The sequence below is a fragment of the Pan troglodytes genome, chromosome 6, assembly GCF_028858775.2.
Source record: "Pan troglodytes isolate AG18354 chromosome 6, NHGRI_mPanTro3-v2.0_pri, whole genome shotgun sequence".
NCBI classification, from domain to species: Eukaryota; Metazoa; Chordata; class Mammalia; order Primates; family Hominidae; genus Pan; species Pan troglodytes.
The window spans coordinates 132,355,536-132,376,557 of record NC_072404.2 but is presented as its reverse complement, the minus strand read 5'-3'; the positions used below and the strand labels follow the sequence as shown (position 1 = coordinate 132,376,557).

General features: G+C 40.8%; 1 protein-coding gene across 8 annotated transcripts in view; it reads right to left on the bottom strand.

The window, feature by feature from the left end:
- The window catches only part of ST7 (suppression of tumorigenicity 7), a 274,150-nt gene that overhangs the window by 232,793 nt on the left and 20,335 nt on the right, over nt 1-21,022 (bottom strand).

Sequence of the window (21,022 nt, the reverse complement as noted above, 5' to 3'; positions counted from 1 at the left end):
TGGTACATCATGCAATCTCTAGTCATTTATTTTAAATTACACATATTCCCAGCATCAGTTTCCCAACAGAAAAACCACTGTTAGCACTTCATGTTCCACAGCTAAATACTTACTTCTCTTTTTTATTATGGTCTCTAAGAGAGAACTCCTCCAATGTCGAAGTATTCCCTCGAATGGTTAATGAATTCATTTTTAATAGTCTTGAGTAGAAAAATATCACTAAACATTTTCTTTTAATCTAAAAACATTGTGTCCATTGGTTTATCCTTGTTTGGAGGTAATTATACCCTCCCAGACATATCTAGTAGATTCTACCATAAAAATCAGGCTTTCTTTCCCCAAAGATTTATAGTTGTTTCCTTAGTCAATGATTCTATTATTTATTGTGCATAAAAATCACCGGTCAGTTAAACATTATATATTTTGGCAAATAATTAATTATGCCTTTAAGTTTCCTTGATGCTTTTGGAAAGATGTCTTTGAATCTCAGAGAGTGAAGTATTTTTTATTTATTAATCAACCTCAAACCATCCTCCAGTCTATTTGCTTCAACAGAAAATTTTAGAATCTTGAAGACATTATATTAAGTGAAATAAGTTAGTCATAAAAGGATAAATATTACATGATTCCTCTTAAATTAGGCTCCTAGTGTAGTCAAATTCATAGAGACAGAAAGTAGAACGGTGATCGCCAAGGGTTAGCAGGAAGGTGGAATGAGGAGTTGGTGGAATGGGTACCATGTTTCAGTTGGTGAAAATGAAAAAGTTCTAGAGATAAACAGTGGTGACGACTGCATAACAATGTGAATGTACTTAATGCTACGGAACTGTATACTTTTAAAATAGTCAAAATGGTAAATTATATGATATATTTTAGCATAATTTTAAAAAGAAAACTAAGAAATTAGGCATCTACCTCTCATTATCTACTTTACACTAAAGCAAAAAATTGTTTTAGTATTTCTGCTACCTGCTTTTCTATTTGAAAATACCTTATACAATACAATCAAAGTACACTACTGATTCCTTAGCCACATTTCTGCCTTCAATGTATTTAGAACCTCTCTTATTGCTAGTTGTGAAGTTTCTACATGGTGAGTCTCAATTTCATCCCTGATCCTTCTAAATAAACTCTATTTCCCCTAGCTCTGGTATCTATTCTGAGAATAAAAGCTGATGTGATCCCTCAGAAATAGTCTTTAGATTATTATGCTCCTGGCCCATGCCAAACACTAAAGTTTCCAAGATGATTAAGTCAAGATTTCTGTTCTCAAGGAGCTCTATTAGTGGAGAATGCAAATATGGTTTGATATGGTTTGGCTCTGTGTCCCCACCCAAATCTCATCTTGAATTGTACTCCCATAATCCCCACGTGTTGTGGGAGGGAGCCAGTGGGAGGTAATTTGAATCATGGGGGCCATTTTCCCCATACTGTTCCCATGGTAGTGAACAAGTCTTACGAGATACGATGGTTCTATCAGGGGTTTCCGTTTTTGCATCTTCCTCATTTTCTCTTTCTGCTGCCATGTAAGAAGTGCCTTTTGCCTCCCGCCATGATTCTGAGGCCTCCCCAGCCATGTGGAATTGTAAGTCCAATTAAACTTTTCTTCCCAGCCTCAGGTATGTCTTTATCAGCAGTGTAAAAACAAACTAATACAGTACATTGTTACCAGTAGAGTGGGGCGTTGCTAAAAAGATACCTGAAAATGTGGAAGTGACTTCGGAACTGGGTAACAGGCAGAGGCTGAAACAGTTTGGAAGGCTCAGAAGAAGACAGGAAAATGTGGGAAAGTTTGGAACTTCCCAGAGACTTGTTGAGTGGCTTTGCCCAAAATGCTGATAGCGATATGGACAATAAAGTCCAGACTGAGGTCATCTCAGATGGAAATGAGGAACTTGGGAACTGGAGCAAAGGTGACTCTTATTATGTTTTACCAAAGAGACTGGTGGCACTTTGCCCCTACCTAAGTGATTTGTGGAACTTTGAACTTAAGGGAGATAATTTAGGGTATCCAGCAGAAGAAATTTCTAAGCAGCAAAGCATTCAAGGGTGACTTGGGTGCTGTTAAAAGCATTCCATTTTAAAAGGGAAGCAGAGCATAAAACTTCAGAAAATTTGCAACCTGACAATGCCAATAGAAAATCCCATTTTCTGAGGAGAAATTCAAGCCAACTGCAGATATTTGCATAAGTAATGAGGAGCTGAATGTTCATCTCCAAGACAATGGGGAAAATGTCTCCAGGGTATGTCAGAGACCTTTGCGGCAGCCTCTCTCATCACAGACCTGGAGGTCTAGGAGGAAAAAATGGTTTCATGGGCAGGGGCCAGGGTCCCATGCTGTGTGCAGTCTAGGGACTTGGTGCCCTGCATCCCAGCTGCTCCACCCATGGCTGAAAGGGGCCAATATAAAGCTCAGGCCATGGCTTCAGAGGATGCAAGCCCAAGCCTTGGAAGCTTCCACATGGTGTTGAACCTGCAGATGCACAGAAGTCAAGAACTGGGGTTTGGGAAACTCCACGTAGATTTCAGAAGATGTATGGAGATGCCTGGATGCCCAGGCAGAAGTTCACTGCAGGTATGGGGCTCTCATGGAGAACCTCTGCTAGGGCAGTGCAGAAGGGAAATGAAGGGTCAGAGCCCTCACATAGAGTCCCTACTGGTGCTCTGCCTAGTGGAGCTGTGAAAAGAGGGCCACTGTTCTCCAGACCCCAGAATAGTAGCTCCACCTACAGTTTGCATCATGCACCTGGAACAGCCACAGACACTCAACACCAGCCCATGAAAGCAGTGGGAGAGAGGCAGTACCCTGCAAAGCCATGGGGGCAGAGCTGCCCAAGGCCATGGGAACCCACCTCTTGCATCAGTGTGACCGGGATGTGAGACCTGGAGTCAAAGGAGATCATTTTGGAGCTTTAAAATTTGACTGCCTCACTAGATTTTAGACTTGGTTGGGCCCTGTAACCCCTTTGTTTTGGCCAATTTCTCCCATTGGAATGGCTGTATTTACCCAACGTCTGTACTAGGACGTAATTAGCTTGCTTTTTACTTTACAGGCTCATAGGCAGAAGGGATTTGCCTTGTCTCAGATGTAACTTTGGACTGTGGACTTTTGGGTTAATGCTGAAATGAGTTAAGACTTTGGGGGACTGTTGGGAAGGCATGATTGGTTTTGAAATGTGAGGACATGAAATTTGGAGAGGCCAGAGGTGAAATGATATGGTTTGGCTCTGTGTCCCCACCCAAATCTCATCTTGAATTGTACTCTTCTAATTCCCATGTGTTGTGGGAGGGTGTCAGTAGGAGATAATTTGAATCATGGGGGCAGTTTCACCCATATTGTTCTCTTGGTAGTGAACAAGTCTCACAAGATCTGATGGTTTTATGAGGGGTTTCTGCTTTTGCATCTTCCTCATTTTCTCTTGCTGCCACCATGTAAGAAGTGCCTTTTGCCTCCCCCCATGATTCTGAAGCCTCCCCTGCCATGAGGAACTGCAAGTCCAATTAAACCTCTTTTTCTTCCAAGTCTTGGGCATATCTTTATCAGTAGCATGAAAACAGACTAATACATGGCTGAATAACATTTCTGCCTCCCCACATTCAAGCAGAGAGCCCTGCTTAATGCCTCAAAGGAGGCATGTGTCAGGGTGGAAAAAGTAGTAGCCTAGGAACCTTTCAGGCTTTTTCAAAACAAAATACTAACTATTCATAATAGGTCCAACTGGAAACCACCCAAATATACATCAAAAGTATAATAGATAAATAAAATGTGATCATACAATGGAGTACTATGCAAACCAATGCAACGAGAACGAACAAACCCTTGAGGAGGGGTTTGGGTCAGGGTTAGTGATAGGAAGGGGCATATGGAAGGCCTCTCAGTACTGGTAATGTTCTGTTTCTTGATCTGGGACACAGTAATCAAATCTATGTGTCACTTAATGAAAATTCACCAAGCTTTAAACTTAGAATATCTGCTCTTTTCTGTATGAATGTTACATTAATTTTAAAGTCTACTTTTTAAATTTTCCATTCTCATTTTGGGGAGAGAAAGACATTAGTAAAGTATATGGTGTGTCAGATAATGGTAAGTGCAACTAAAAAATAGTAACAAAGCAAGAAAAAGGAACAGTCAGTGCCAGGTATATAGATGGGTATGGAAGGGGATTTACAATTTTAAAGGGTCATGGAAGGCTGAACTTAGAAGGTGACATTTAATTAGAAACCTGAAAAGAGTGTGGGTATGCAGCTTTCTAAAGGAAAGTACACAGAATAGATAGTTCAACCTATGCTTGTATACTGCAAATTATATCACAAAGTAATCCACCTAACTTCTACCATCTTTTATTTTTTTCAGTGGAATTATAACAACCTGGACCATTATAACATTTTTTAAAATGTTGTTTCCCCTGTGTGCATACAACAGAACAAAACACAACAACACTAAGCCCTTAGAGGAAGGGGATTGGTTCCTAGGCACAAGCAGAGCTAGTCAAAAGTAAAAGGAATGAGTTTACTCAGAATAGAAAGAAAATGGTCCAAGCAGGATAAAGAGGAAAGCTGAAGGAGAAATTACTCATTTTTACTCATTCACTTACTCACTCACTCTACAGAGAAATCAAAGGTTAATCACCGGCCGGGCGTGGTGGCTCACACCTGTAATCCCAGCATTTTGGGAGGCCAAGGCAGATGGATCACGAGGTCCAGAGATTAAGATAGTCCTGGCTAACATAATGAAACCCCATCTCTACTAAAAATACAAAAAATTAGCCGGGTGTGGTGGCATGTGTAGTCCCAGCTACTCAGGAGGCTGAGGCAGGAGAATCACTTGAACCCGGGAGGCAGAGGATGCAGTGAGCCGAGATCGTGCCACTGCACTCCAGCCTGGGCAACAGAGCAAGACTCTGTCTCAAAAACAAACAAACAAAAACATGGTTAATCACCAATCTATGCCACATAACACACACACACATACATATGGTTTTCTATCAATCAAGGATCACCAGACACAAGGAAAAAAAAATTTTTTTTTGGAGAGAGGGTATCACTCTGTCACCTAGGCTAGAGTGCACTGGCACAATCAAACTTCACTGTAACCTTGAACTCCTGGGCTCAAATGATCCTCCCACCTCAGCCTCCTGAGCAGCTAGGACTACAGGTACATGTCACCAGGCCCAGCTAATTAAAAATTTTTTTTAGAGATGGGGGTCTCACTATGTTGCCCATGCTGGTCTCAAACTCCCGGCCTCAAGCGATCCTCCCACCTCAGCCTCCCAAAGTGCTGGGATTACAGCCTCATTTGAGGAAAATTTCTAACAAAATACTGACAAAAACAACCAACAAAACAAAACAAAAAAAAACTCAGAGAGATAAGATGTTATATCCTTGGAATAAGAACAGATGCTGTTTAAAAGAGAGGGGGTAACAGAATTGCACACTACAATGGGTGAATTTCTTCATATATAAATGATACCTCAATGAAGATTGACAGGCTATTACCTAAATCTCCAGGATGCAGCCTAGTGAAAAAGCTGAGCTCCACAGCTGTGAAGGGACCCAGAGCTGCACTGTCCAAAAGGGTAGCACCAGCTACATATGGCTACTGAGCACTTGAAATGTGGCCAATGCAAGGGAAGATGTGCTAGAAATGTGAAGTACACACTGCATTTCAGACTCTTAATACCAAAAACAACCTGTAAATATCTCATTAATAATTTTTATATTCAATACATTTTGAAATGATAATATCTTGAATATATGGGGTTATATAAAAGATAGCATAAAAATTGATTTCATCTGTTTCTCTTTGTTAATGTGTCTTCTAGAATTTCGTATGTGGCTCATGTGTGGCTTGTATATCATATTTCTGTTGGATACCTCTATGCTAGATCATACATTCGCTGTGGACAAGGGTTGTATCTAAATCATTTTTGTGTCCTCTAGGGAGCCTAGAGCCTCATAAACCCTCAGTAGGTATTTGCTATTTGCTGAATTTTAAAAATATATATATGTTTCACAGCATTAGTGTCCAAGTCTGTCATGTTAAAAGTGTGCATTTTGGAACTTCAGTCTGAGGCAAGTTGGATAGTCAATTCAAGTAACAACATCTCCATTCCTGTATTTGGTTGATTATTTAAAGTATTTTCGGTATCCTTTATAGATTATGATTTATGCTTCCATATTTAATCAGAACACAACAATCATTTTAATCACTACCTTCAATTATTTCAATAGCTATGATCACACAGATTTCAAAATCGAGAAATGAAAAAAATCTGCTTTATCTTTTAAAGAGTGCCCTCTAGTGATCATAATATTATTAAAATACACTGGTCTGCAAAGATGAATTAGCTTTATAATAAAATTTAAAAATAAATGACTATGAAATCTGTATATAACAATGTTAAAGGACTCTCTGAAAAATATAGTAAAAACTAAATGCAGCAGACCGCTAAAATATTGGCTTCAAGTGAACCAGTTTAATGAAAGAAAGCAGAAGAGAAAATATCCCTCAGTGTCATTTTAAAAATATCAATAAACATTCCATTTTATAAAAGTGGGTAAACTCAAAACCTAATTTTCTACCAACATTACTCCAAAGAGATCCACGTAAACACTCTGACCACCAAGTTCATCAAAGCAACTAATGTAGCTGAGATATGGGCTGATTCAGGAAAACAGGAGGCCTCCTATAGAATTATATAAATGTTTCAAGCAGTTTGGATTTTTACAAGTCATAATAGGGGTTAATTTAACTAGTTCAGCCAGTACTCCTGAACTAGCAAAGGAGAAAAATGATTCATTATATTAGGACTGGCTAGAAAATTTTTGGAAAATAAGAAAAGGTGGGCTGGGTGCAGTGGCTCACGCCTGTAATCCCAGCACTTTGGAAGGCCAATGCAGGTGGACTACTTGAGGTCAGGAGTTCGAGATCAGCCTGGCCAACATGGCAAAACCCTGTCTCTACCAAAAACACAAAAATTAGTAGTCGGGCATGGTGGTAGGCATCTGTAATCCCAGCTACTCGGGAGGCTGAGGCAGGAGAATTGCTTGAACCTAGAAGGCCAAGGTTGCAGTGAGCCGAGATTGCCCCATTGCACTCCAGCCTGGGGAACAGAGTGAGACTCCGTGTCAAAAGAAGAAAAAAGGTTTATTCACAGTGGGTGATTTCTGGTACCAAAGAGAGACTGATGCCAGACGTGAACAAGAGAAGCCCCTGATAATAGGTTTCTTTCCTTTGAGGTATCTAAGCCAATAAAAACGTCAGAAATTACTCTGAAGAAATGTGGCCAATATAAGTGAAGGGATTGGTGCCAAGAGCAATCTCATGGAAAATCAGTATGTCTGAAGTTCAGGGTGTGATGCAGAGTCAGGAACCAAATCAGGGGCCAATTTTTAGTGACAAGAATCTGGGACTAGGCAAAGAACGTCAAAAGAGGAGCAGTTTTCTTGCTGCAGCCTTGAACAGCCAAGCCAGTGATGCCACAGCAGGCCCAAAGGCCCAGGACGTTGCATAATGGATATGCACACCCAGTTAAGTCTACTCCTGTGCCTCAAACATATACCAGTTCATGGGGACTCACCCAGAACCCAGTTAGATACTTAAAGATGAAAAATACCCAGCCCATTTTGATGGCTCTATGTGACATGCCAGTACTCATTTACTGCTTATAGCTCTTCTTTGGGGTGACTGAGAATAATAAAGAAGGGAGAGTCTTCAAATAATACATCTTCTTACTTTGTCTGCCAGAAGAAAAGCCATAGGATCAGAATCTATATAAATTCCTGAGCAATGTCTAATGTCCTGCTACTGAAGGATTGCTAGCACAAAGGTTGGAGATTAAGAATGTGGATAGGCAGACTGTGTGAAAGGGCTCAGAGAATTTGAACACACACATGAATTCTCACTTAAAGGCCCAGCTGCAGAAGTTCTTAATCATCCTTCTCAGTCTCCTTTGCCGGTTCTTCTTCCTCCCATCCTCTTTGGGTTGGAAAGCCCCACCATGCAATTTAAGGACTCTCATGTATACTCACTTCTTTAGTAACCATATCTAATCCCAAGACTTTAAATACCACCTATCTGAAATCTCTCTCTCTCTACCTCCAGACTCATATATCCAACTACCTACCCAATATCTCAATTTGAATATTTGAATCTCTTCCACTGACATCCAAAACTAGTCTTTCCGCCAAAACCTGCTCCTCTTTTCCCTCACGCTAGCCTTCCCCATTTCATCTGATGTCAACTGGGATTGGTACTTATGCTGTCTCTAAAGAATATGGTATTTATCAGTGATTTTTTTAAATAATAAAAGAAAAAAACTGAAGCAGCTGGAATCCATTTATTCTTACAGTGGCATTCTCAGAAAATGATTTATTATTTCCTACTACCTAAATCCCTGAAAATGCTCTTGATTTTGTCCTTTCTGAAACTGAATTTTTCAGCTTTTTATTAGATTCTGAAAATTTTTCACTTTTCCTTAAAATAGAGTCAGTTTCTGTTGCTTACAAATAAAACCCCTTATCCTACATGACCACCACCTCTCAACTCATTGACTCTGCTTCAGTACCCCTCAACTCTCAATTCACCACCAGTCCCATCTCCTCCCCTCCTTTCCACTTACAGTTAGAATGAAACAGCAGAATCATCCCACTTTCAACTAAAATAGATTCTACTCACACAACCCAGAATGCTCTTAGTGTTGAGAAATTCTGAAAATTAAAATTATCACGCTGGGCGTGGTGGCTCACATCTGTAGTCCCAGCACTTTGGGAGGCCAAGGTGGGTAGATCACTGGAGTCAGGAGTTTGAGACCAGCCTGGCCAACATGGCAAAACCTCATCTGTACTAAAAATACAAATATTAGCCTGGCATGGTGGTGCATGCCTGTAATCCCAGCTACTTGCAAGGCTGCGACATAAGAGTCACTTGAACCTGGGAGGCGGAGGTTGCAATGAGCCAAGATCATGCTACTACACTCCAGCCTCAGCAACAGAGCGAGACTCTGTCTCAAAATGAAATAAAGTAAAATAAAATAAATCACCAAAGTATTTATTTCCAAACTGGCTATGTCAGCTATTTGTGGAAAGCACAGAGTAGCAAATCGCTAGCAGGGATTTCCTCACAGCTCATCTAAAATAGTTGCATAACACAAATTCTGATCACCTTTTCCTCTGATCCCACACAATCTCTATTATACCAGCTAACCTCAGTCAAACACAATTAATTATTCCTAACTTCATGAAAGAAGGGACTATGTCTCATCTCTGTAGCCCCATGTGAGGCATGTTGAATTTGCTTGTTGAATTTGTTCAGAAAGTAAAACAAAAATTGCTTTATATTTTTTGATGTCACCATACTTCAAATGATGCGTACTCTGAGTTGTATGTGATGTTGACTATCCACTACTAGTACATTTGAGTGTGAAATGTCTGCTAAGCTTTTCTGTTCATATTGAAAAATCAAGAGGAAATTATGTGGGCCTACAGATTGCTTAATTATCTTGATACTTCTAACAAATTCATGAACTAGCCTAGGTCCAATTTCGCACACATTTCAAAAATACGAATACCATATTACCCACATTAATTCTTCCCATCTCATCATTTTTTTAGTAAATATCTTATACTTAGGAGTTGGGAATGCTATGGGTAAACAAAGTGATCCAAACTTTTAAATTTTCATCAAATCCTACCCTAAATTTTACCCTTAAAAACATCTCATCAACAAGGTGAACATGAGTATCAATACCACTATACAATTCTCAAAGGTCAACAAGATGTGTTTTACCCCAAATTATGTAACTTTATATAGGAGAGCCTCACAAATATATGGACAAGCACCATCTAGTGGTAGAAAGAATTACTCTGGATAAACAGTTACCATTGATGGTACAGCTAAATTACCTGCCAAAATCCAAATCATGGGCAGTTCTTATACAGGACCCAATTTTTTAAACAAATTTAATAATCACGTCATGACTAAATCAAGGGTAATGCCAGTTTTAGGGTAAATATTAAGTCTGAATGGTCATGAGAACAGTCCAGATTGAGCTGTTTTAACATCCTTGCATGAATCTTAAACCCATAGTAGAGGAAAGTGAATGCCTATATTGAGCACTGACTCTGCACATGTGTTGGGCATATTTACATATGTTGTATCTCATTTAACCCTCACAGGAACAGGGTAAGAAAGTTATTAAAATCCCCACTGTACAAATGAGAAAACTGACCCTCACGTATTAAATAATGTATCCTAAGTCATACAGACATTAAGTGATAGAGTCATCTCCTCATCTACCCCACCCCCTGCCATCTATTACTGGGTCCTTGGGAAAAAATTAAGTAATACAATAGAAGAAGTGCACAGAAACTCACTGAGCACTTAGTTTAGGGCACACGTAACTGACCCCAACATGGAAAAGAGAGATGCGCTATTGTATAACAGATAATCCCACAGACTTTAGGATTAACCAGACTGCTGCCATCTTAAAAGAAAACAGAGCCTGTATTAGTCTATTTTCTGTTGCTCATAATAGAATACCTGAAACTAGGTAATTTATAAAGAAAAGGAATTTATTTCTTGCAGTTATGGAGGCTGAGAAGTCTCAGATTGACGGGCCAGATCTGGGGATGTTTAAAGACTATCACAACAAGGGAGTCCTTTATAAATTATTCAGCCCAATTTCAAAAGTTTCTCTTCTTTCTCAGACAGACAGACAGACAGACACACACACACACACACACACACACATACACACACATACATACAGCTGACATAAATACGTGCAAACTGGAGCTAGCATTCAAACTGCTGCTTTCCAATAGACATGCTCTTTGTGGCAAGGTTTGCAAGGTTTCTTCAAGGCCTTACATCTTCACATAATTTGATCGATATCACCTTAAGAACCGAAGGATGTAACAAATAGATGAGAGCTTAGCTTAATGAAAGAGGACATGACTTTGAAACCAAGAATGAGACCAAAAACTTTAAGTATGTAGTAACTGATTAATATATTATTTGGATTTTCTTAAAGGTAGCAAGAAAGAGAAAGGGGTGAGAGGAGAATCAATCATAAAGGTGGGCCCACCTCCTCTTTCTCTTCCCCTTCCTACATAGTTCTAAAGTCATAGGTGGGGCCAAGTGAGGTAGGTATCTATGCTTGGGTGAAGACAGACAGTGGGGGTTGGCAGTGGCACTGAGACTCAGCAAGGTGAGGAGAGCATCGATGCATGGGGCAGCCCTGCTTAGGGTGTCATGGCCCAAGCAGAGAAAGGAGGGTATAAGAACAGGGGGCAGGCTGCACGTGGTGTCAGAGCCCAGTGTGTATAAGGAGGCATCCCCTAGGGGAAGGGGGATGGATGTAGAGGATATTGGGTGCTGGAGCCCAGACAATTGAGCAAGGCCTCTGAGGAGGATGCTCAGCATGTGGTTTCAAAACCCAAGCATGTGATATCAGAGCCAGAGTGAGGTGAGGGGGGATATTAAGAGATACTGGTTACATACAGATGGGTTAAGCAAATAAGTAAATATATTAAGGATAATGGGACCCACATTTCTGATTTTCAGGAAATGAACAAATATGAAAAGAAGGAAACAGAGAGATTAGATGAGGATCTGAGATATCAATATGAACTTATAATTTCGAAAGAGATAGATAAGAACTAGATATAAAAACAATATACATGGCTGGGCGCGGTGGCTCATACCTGTAATCCCAGCACTTTGGGAGGCCAAGGCGGGCAGATCACCTAAGGTCAAGAGTTCAAGACCAGCTTGGCCAATATGGTGAAACCACATCTCTACTCAAAATACAAAATTAGCCAGGTGTGGTGGCATATGCCTGTAATCCCAGCTACTTGGGAGGCTCAGGCAGGAGAATCGCTTGAACCTGGGAGGCGGAGGTTGCAGTGAGCTGAGACTGCACCATTGCACTCCAGCCTGGGCAACAAGAGTGAAACTCCATCTCAAAAACAAAAAAAATATATATATACATGTAAAAGTGCATAGATCTATATATGAATATATACATATATTCCCTTATTCTCCCCTGAGAGGACTGGAAACAGCAACTCCTCAATGGCAACAAGCATACCGTGTGCCCACATCTTGGCTTCTAAATATTTTTCTCCACTAAAATGAAAAAGGGATCCTCAGAGAAACTGCTGATTCCAAGAATGGAACAGGAAAAGTACAAGATGAGACTGGGACATCTTAGAAAGTAATCAAGTCCTCAAAGAATAATAGGGACATGTCAAAAGGATAGAGAAGTTAGCTTGAAGGGGCTTCCATGGGCCAAATCTAGGACAATTTGAGTATTAAAATAATGATAGGAAAAATAGGCTATATCCCACTGAATACAACAGAAAAGCAGGAGTCTACACTGGTTTAAAGAAGTAAATGGGGAGGCCGAGGCAGGCGGATCACCTGAAGTTGGGAGTTCGAGACCAGCCTGACCGACATGGAGAAACCCCATCTCTACTAAAAATACAAAATTAGCCGGGCATGATGGCACATGCCCGTAATCCTAGCTACTCAGGAAGCTGAGGCAGGAGAATCACTTGAACCTGGGAGGCGGAGGTTGCAGTGAGCCAAGATTGCACCATAGAACTCCAGCCTAGGCAACAAGAGCGAAAGTCTATCTCAAAAAACAAAAAAAAAGAAGTAAAAAGAAGCAGCAGCAGCAGCAGCAGCAGAAGTAAATGAATACAGTCATGCACCACATAACAACATATCTGTCAATGACAGACCACATTAAACAACAGTGCAAGATTATATACCAAAAGATTAAAGTGGAACTGAAAGGTTCCTATCACCTAATGATGTTGCAGCCATTGTAACACTGTAGCACAACTAATTACTCACTTTGTAACCTACTGCCAAGATTATATACCAAAAGATTAAAATGGAACTGAAAGATTCCTATCACCTAATGATTTTGCAGCCATTGTAACACTGTAGCACAAATAATTACTCACTTTTGTAACCTACTGCACCAATTAAATAAAGTATAGCACATATAATTATGTACAGTACATTATACTTGAAAAGGATAATAAATGACCATATTCCTGGTTTATGTATTTACTACACTTTTATCATTATTTTAGAGTGTACTCCTACTTAGCTCACTGTAAAACAGCTTCAAGCAGGTCCTTCAGGAGGTATTCCAGAAAGGAGGGATTGTCATTAAGCAACACATGACTATACATTAAGCGTCTGATAAAGAATTTACAGTTTCAAAGTGTCTCTACAAAAATGCTTGTTATCTACAAAAGAGAATAGAATATAATAGAGAATCCTCACAGACACCATCTTAGTCAAGTAATCACAATGAGAATAATCAATAACGGGACCAAGAAAAATCATTTGCTACCTGATAGGATTCTATGAGAAAAACATAGCATCATCACAGCCAAGGGTATCTACATAACCTGAATTCAATCATGAGGAACCATTGAGGCCAGGTGCAGTGGTTCATACCTATAATCCTGGCATTTTGGGAGGCCGAGGTGGGAGCATCACTAAAGCCCAGGAGTTTGAGACCAGCCTGGGCAAAATAGTGAGAACCCAGTTCTACAAAAATTACAAAAAAAATTAGCTGGGTATGGTGGCATGTGCCTGTGGACCCAGCTACTTGGGAAGCTGAGGGGGAGGATCACTCGAACCTGGGAGGTCGAGGCTGCAGTGAGCCATGATCGCACCACTGCACTCCAGCCTGGGTGACAGAGCAAGATTGTCTATTAAAAAAAAAAAAAAAAACTACTGAACAAATTCAAATTGAATGGTATTCTACAAAATAACTGGCATGTATTCATCAAAACTATCAAAGTCAAGGTCACTAAAGTTAAGGAAAAATTGAGGAACTTTTGCAGAAAAAAAGGAGTCTGGAGAGACATGGCAACTAAATGGAAGGCATGATTGTGAACTGAATTATTTTGCTGTAAAGCATATTGTAACCATTGGCAAAACTTGCATAGAATCGACAGAATTAGATGGTGTCACTGTACCAATTTCTGATTAACAAATCTAATTAATTTCTTATTTTGATGAGTATACTGTGGTTATTTTGAAGAACATCTTTGTTTGTATGAAATATACACTAAAGTATTTCAGAGTGATAAAGTACCACATCAGCATCTAATGGTTCTGGAAGAAAAAACTGTACTGTACTTTCAACTTTTCTACAAATTTGAAATTATTTTAAAATAACAATTTTAACTTAAAGGTGAGTGAGGAATGCTACAGAGGCCTCCATATAGACTGCCAGCTGTTTCTTGTGACAACAGCAGCTGGAAGAGCTCAGCTTGTAGACAAACATGCACTGAGGGGAAAAGACCCAGAGCATGTCAAAGTCCAGGGGCTTTCAAGCCAGGATGCACCATCAAGCATCGAGTAAAACTCTCGAGGGAAAAGTGAAGCTCCTGTGAAGGAGCCACAGGACAAGGAGACTAAGGAGCCAATAGGGTATATTGGTTATGTGGGACATTTCGAATGTGGGATATTAGGAAGTGTTCGGACTCAGATAAACTACAGGTGTCTAACTTGCAGATGACTCATCTGGCCTCCATGACAACAAAAGTGAAGAATTTTTAAGGTGACCATGAATATGAATGCTGGGCGTGGTGGCTCATGGCTATAATCCCAGCACTTTGGGAGGCGAGGCGGGCATACCATTTGAGGCCAGGAATTGGAGACGGGCCTGGCCAACACGGCGAAACTCCGTCTCTACTAAATATGCAAAAATTCGCCGGGAGTTGTGATGGGCGCCTGTAATCCCAGTTACTCGGGAGGCTGAGGCAGGGGAATTGCTTGAATCCAGGAGCCGGAGGTTGCAGTGAGCCGAGATCGCAGCACTGCACTCCAGCCCACGCGACAGAGTGAGACTCTGTCTCCAAAAAAAAAAACAAAACAAAACAAAACGAAAAACAAAAGAAAAAGAAAAAAGGAATATGAGCATGATAAATATGATAAAGTTACATTTAGTAAAGCATACTTTGAATGGAGCATGGTGTATGAAGGAAAGCAGTGAGTATCAAGCCAGAAACATGCAGTGGCGCTCACGGTAGAAGGCCTAGCATATTAGGTTTAGGTGTCTCTATTTCATTTGCTAGGCAATAGAAAGACATTAAAGAATTTGCAAGCAATATCCCAGCATATAGGATAGATTAGGAGAGATTAGAGGCAGGAAGACCAGTTGGGAGATTACTGTAATAAGATTATAAGTGTTGAAATAAAGGCAGAAGTAGGAAGCAAAGAGAGATTAAGGCAATACAAAGTTAATGGGATTTAGTAACTTAACGTATATAAAGGAAAGAAGAGATGAAGACTATTAAGAGCCTTGAAGAGAAATTGCACTCTGTTAAAAGGAAGAGATAGAGTTAGTAACCTATGCCTTAGTGAAAATATACAACAGACAATTGAAAATGCAAACCTGGAAGTTGGGAGTGGACAGAAAGGAGAAAGATCTCACTTTCATTTACACAAGCTTATTGAAAGATACAGCATAAGACAAGAAGACTGCTGTAAATGGAATCTTGAGAAATGCCTCTTGTTAGGAAAAGAGACAGTGAAACAAAAAAATATTTCAATGAGTCAGAGAAAATGCCTTCTGCTAGTTATTTTTCCATTTGTCCCTCCCCTTCCACTTTCCCTGCTGCTTGCCCTAGGCTTCTGGTTGGGTTCAGCCAATGAAAGACCCCAACAGGGGATTAATAGGGTGGGAGAAAAATAGGCACAGAGCATTTTCTCCAGGCTCCCAATGCACAGATTGGCTATGTCTCTCCACTGAAGGCCACAGCCTTTCCACATGGCTGCCTCCCCAGGTTTTAGAGCTGTGCCCAAGGATGGTCATGGCTCCCTCCCCAGGTTTTAGAGCTGTGCCCAAGGATGGTCATGGCTCCCTTCTGCTGCTTGCTCCAGGGTACTGTGCTATCCTTTGTTACCAATAAAACATTCTTTATTATTATCCTGCCAATACCTCTGTAAATAGCCTTTTATTAAATTCTCTTCAGTTGCCAATTTGAATGCATGATTTGGGCCAGGCGCAGTGGCTCACACCTGTAATCTTAGCACTTTGGGAGGCCAAGGCAGGCAGATCACCTGAGCTCAGAAGTTTGAGACTAGCCTGGGCAACATAGTAAAACTCTGTCTCTACTAAAAATACAAAAAATTAGCTGGACCTGGTGGTGCATGCCTGTAGTCCCAGCTACTCGGAGGCTGAGGCACGAGAATCGCTTGAACCTGGGAGCTGTAGGTTTGCAGTGAGCCAAGATTATGCCACTGCACTCCAGCCTGGGCAACAGAGAAAGACTGTCTCTAGATAGATAGATAGATTAGATAGATAGATAGATAGATAGATAGATAGATAGATAGATAGATAGGATAGATAGACAGATAGACAGAATGTATGATATGTTTCCTGCTATGACCTTCATTTGAATACAGTGCCCTATCTTTGTCAGTCATAATAATGTCCATAATGTATATTGAAGCATTTAATTTATCCCACTATCCCTAAACAAAGTTCTAGTCAACAGCCTTTTCTAGAATGTAATTGGTCCATTCTATCTTTGATCTCCTCTGTTGTCTTTCAAGATTCTGGATTCTAAGATACCAGAAGTGGAATACATCCTCTCCAAATCCTGTGGAAGCTGGTGCCTCCTGGGAAAAGGAAATCGGGGGACATCAGAAAACTTCACACCTGCAAGTCAGGAAGCAACTTCTTATCTGGTAAGAGAGACATTGTTCCACAGACACTGGCCTGGCCTTCCTCAACTATGGTTCTTCTCTGAAAATGTCATGTAAGTCTCCATGTTTTACCAAAAGATATGAGGCTGGCCAGAAGGATATGAGGCTGGCCCATGGAATGATTCAGCCAAGCTCAGCTGAGCAGATGAGAGTGAGAATGGCAAAAGCTCCACTGACCAGGCACAGGAGAGAGAACTGAGGAGAGAAGTGAGAAATGAGAAGTAGAAGCCAGAGGAGGGCTCTGGAAATGTTACTGGGGTTATGAATTGTATCTCCTTTAAGAAATAACAGTATAGAAAGAAATTCCTTTTCAATTTTTATTGTTTTTGCAGGTATGGCCTGTGCTTCTTTAAAAATACCACCACTCGGCCGGGCGCGGTGGCTCACGCCTGTAATCCCAGAACTTTGGGAGGCCAAGGCCGGACGAATCATGAGGTCAAGAGATCGAGACCATCCTGGCCAACATGGTGAAACTCTGTCTCTACTAAAGATACAAAAAAATTAGCTGGGCATGGTGGCACGTGCCTGTAGTCCCACCTACTTGGGAGGCTGAGGCAGGAGAATTGCTTGAACCTGGGAGGCGGAGGGTGCAATGAGCCGAGATCATGCCACTGCACTCCAGCCCGGCAAAACAGTGAAACCTTGTCTCAAAATAAAAAAAATATAAAAACATAAAAAAATACTACCACTCTTGGACTGATCTGTCTGATCCCAGCACAAATGAGATTATATTTACAAGGCAGAAGCTCTGTGGGTGCCTTTCTTCCTTCCCACCCCTCTCTCACCTGAATGCAGCTCTCCAGCAAGACCTGCCTCCACATCAGAGGAGTGCCAATAAACAGGAAGCATTCTTCCCAGAGAAACATACCGGAAATCCATTTATTGAAACCCACAACATCTGCATTGTTTGCAGTACAGTCACACTTTTGAAAGAGTAGTTTGGAATATAATGCCTACACCTTACTTACTTAGTGGGGTCAATAAAATTAGATTATTACATGGAAAGAAAATTACGAATGCATCATGCACACAGAATCAGAATGTTAGAACAGGGCCCTTGGAGAACAGAGTCTAGACATTTTAATGGTCCTCAGAATATCTGACATTACTTAAGCAAAAGAAAAACAAATTAATTGGTAGCCAAAGTGAGCAACTGATTATAACTATCATAATCTCAGATTCCAAATTTTTATTTTCATCACAAAAAGCCTCCTTATTCTAACTGACTTTAGAGTGGAGGCTAAAACTAATCTTTTAAAATGAATAGATAATATTTTGAAAGACATATAATTGGAAATGAAAATTAAAATAACAATGTCATTTAACACTCATCAAACTAGCAAGAATGTTGAAGTTGGGTAACATCAAGACTAGTGAAGATGTTGAGAAACAGGAGTTTGCATCTATTACTGGTGAGGTATATAATGGTACAACTATGTGGTAAACTGAATCATTATTCATAATTCTTCACACCCTCCCTGTACTAGAATTCTAATCCACATCATTGCCAGATAACTTTGCAGTACCATTCACTAGAATATACAGAATATATAGCCCTACCTCACGGATGTTGGGCTTGGCCTTGTGACAAGCTGGGGTCCATGAAATGTGAGCAAAAATGACAGCAAGTCAGTTCTATGTATGGCCCACATGAGGTTTTACATATTTCCACTTGGCTTCTTTTGCTTCTGCCACTTTCCATGAGGAAAACATGTCCTAGGTAGCTGTTAGTCCAAGAGAATGAGAGACATGGAGCAGACCTGAACCCAACCTCAATCCAACCTGCAGACTGGAGCTCAGTGCCTGAAGTCCAGAATCCTGCCCAGCTAATTTTTGTTGCAATCTACCCACAGGTTGACAGGGAAAAATAAATACTTACTATATGAAGCCACTGAGTTTTGAACTTGGGGTCTTTTGGGGTTTGTTATTGTTGTTGTTATTGTTGTTGTTTGAGAGAGTCTTGCTCTGTCACCCAGGCTGGAGTGTAGTGGCCTGATCTCGGCTCACTGCAAACTCCGCCTCCTGGGTTCAGGCGATTCTCTCCCTCAGCCTCCCAAGTAGCTGAGATTGCAGGCTCCTGCCACCACGCCCAGCTAATTTTTTTTGTATGTTTTAGTAGAGAAGGGGTTTCACCATGTTGGCCAGGCTGGTCTCGAACTCCTGACCTCAGGTGATCTGCCTGCCTCGGCCTCCCAAAGTGCTGGGATTACAGGTGTGAGCCAACATGCCCAGCCTTGTTTCTTTTAATGTAGCATCACTACAGCAACCTCTGACTGAGACAACCATTCTGTAAAGGAATCTGGCAATACCCAGTAAAGTTGAAGATGCTCATATGGCCCAGCAAACGGCACTTCCAAGTATGTGTCCTAAAGCAGTGGTTCTCAGACCAATCAGATCTAATATTTCAAACACCCTTTTTCTATTCTATAACAAACATAATAGATAATCTACCTAATCCATATAAATTTCAAAGAAAAAAAAAAAAAGGCTGGGCATGGTGGTTCATGCCTGTAATTCCAGCACTTTAGGAGGCCAAGGAGGGCAGATCACTTGAGGTCAGCAGTTCAAGACCAGCCTGGCCAACATGATGAAACCCTGTCTCTAGTAAAAATACAAAAATGAGCCAGGTGTGGAGCCAGGCACCTGTAATCCCAGCTACTCGGGAGACTGAGGAAGGAGAACCACTTGAACCCGGGAGGTGGAGGCTGCAGTGAGCCAAGATCATGCCACTGCACTCTAGCCTGCGAGACAAAGCGAGACTCCATCTCAAAAAAAAAAATTGTTTTCAAAAACCCCCATAATATCTGATATGGTTTGGCTGTGTCCCCATCCAAATCTCATCTTTAATTGTAGCTCCCATAATCCTCACATGTCATGGGAGGGACTTAGTGGGAGGTAATTGAATCATGGGGGTGGGTTTTTCCCATGCTGTTGTGATAGTGAATAAGTTTCATGAGATCTGATGGTTTTATAAAGGGCAGTTCCCCTGCACACGCTCTCTTGCCTGCTACCATGTAAGACACGCCTTTGATCCTCCTTCGCCTTCTGCCATGACTATGACGCCTCCTCAGCCATGTGGAACTGTAAGTCCATTAAACCTCTTTTTCTTTATAAATTACCCAGTCTCAGGTATTTCTTCACAGCAGTATGAAAATGGACTAATGCAATAGCCTAACTAAAATATGACAAAAATACATAAAATATTACTTATAATCAGGGCAGAATTGAGATGAGGCAAGCAAGGTGCTTAGGGTGCAAAATTTAAGCAGGCAAAGTAGTGAAAGTGCTGAACCTGCACTTGCAGGACACTTGGATTTGTATCTCCTCAAATTTTGCACCTAAGCAACCTCACTTGCCTCACCTTAGTCCTGGCCCTATTTAGAAAATATAATTATATTAAAAATGCAAATTTTTTCATGACTTTGGTAGAGGATTTAATGAAGTAAACAGACATTTGCACTCCTATATACTGTCATCATGAATGCAAAACCTACAAATGCAGGATGATACAAGTGTGTTACTTTGTTCAGAACTTGGTAAAAGTTCCGAACAAAGTAAACTCTTCCCTCAATGTGCATGATAGTTTAAATTCAAAAAGAAAAGGCCCAGCGCAGTGGCTCATGCCTGTAATCCTAGCACTTTGGGAGGCCGAAGCAGGTGGATCACGAGGTCAGGAGATTGAGACCATCCTGGCTAACACGGTGAAACCCCGTCTCTACTAAAAATACAAAAAATTAGCTGGGCGTGGTGGCAGATGCCTGTAGTCCCAGCTACTTGGGAGGCTGAGGCAGGAAGGAGAATGTCGTGAACCCAGGAGGCGGAGCTTGCAGTGAGCTGAGATCACGCCACTGCACTCCAGCCTGGGCGACACAGTGAGGCTCTGTCTCAAAAAAAAAAAAAAAAGCATATACTAAAACCATGCCAAAAATACTTTGGTTTTATACACAAAATGGAGGTTCCAGAGTCAGATCATCATACAAAGAATTTTTAAGTACAAGAATACCTGAGGGGGATATTTAAAAATTATATGGGAGAAAGGCAGACACACACATCACTGGTCATCATACATCCTTTGTCCTCACCCTCTCCCAATGTCAATAAGGCTCTCCCAATCAATAATTGAAAATATTCCTCCTGCTGGCATTTCCTGAAGAAAAAAGAAATATGTAAAAATTTAAAAAATAAAATGTCCCCCACAAATTTCCAAACTTTCCCTAGTTGATCCCATTACTGTTGATAACACTTTCCCTTGATAAATCAAATACATGTGTAAAG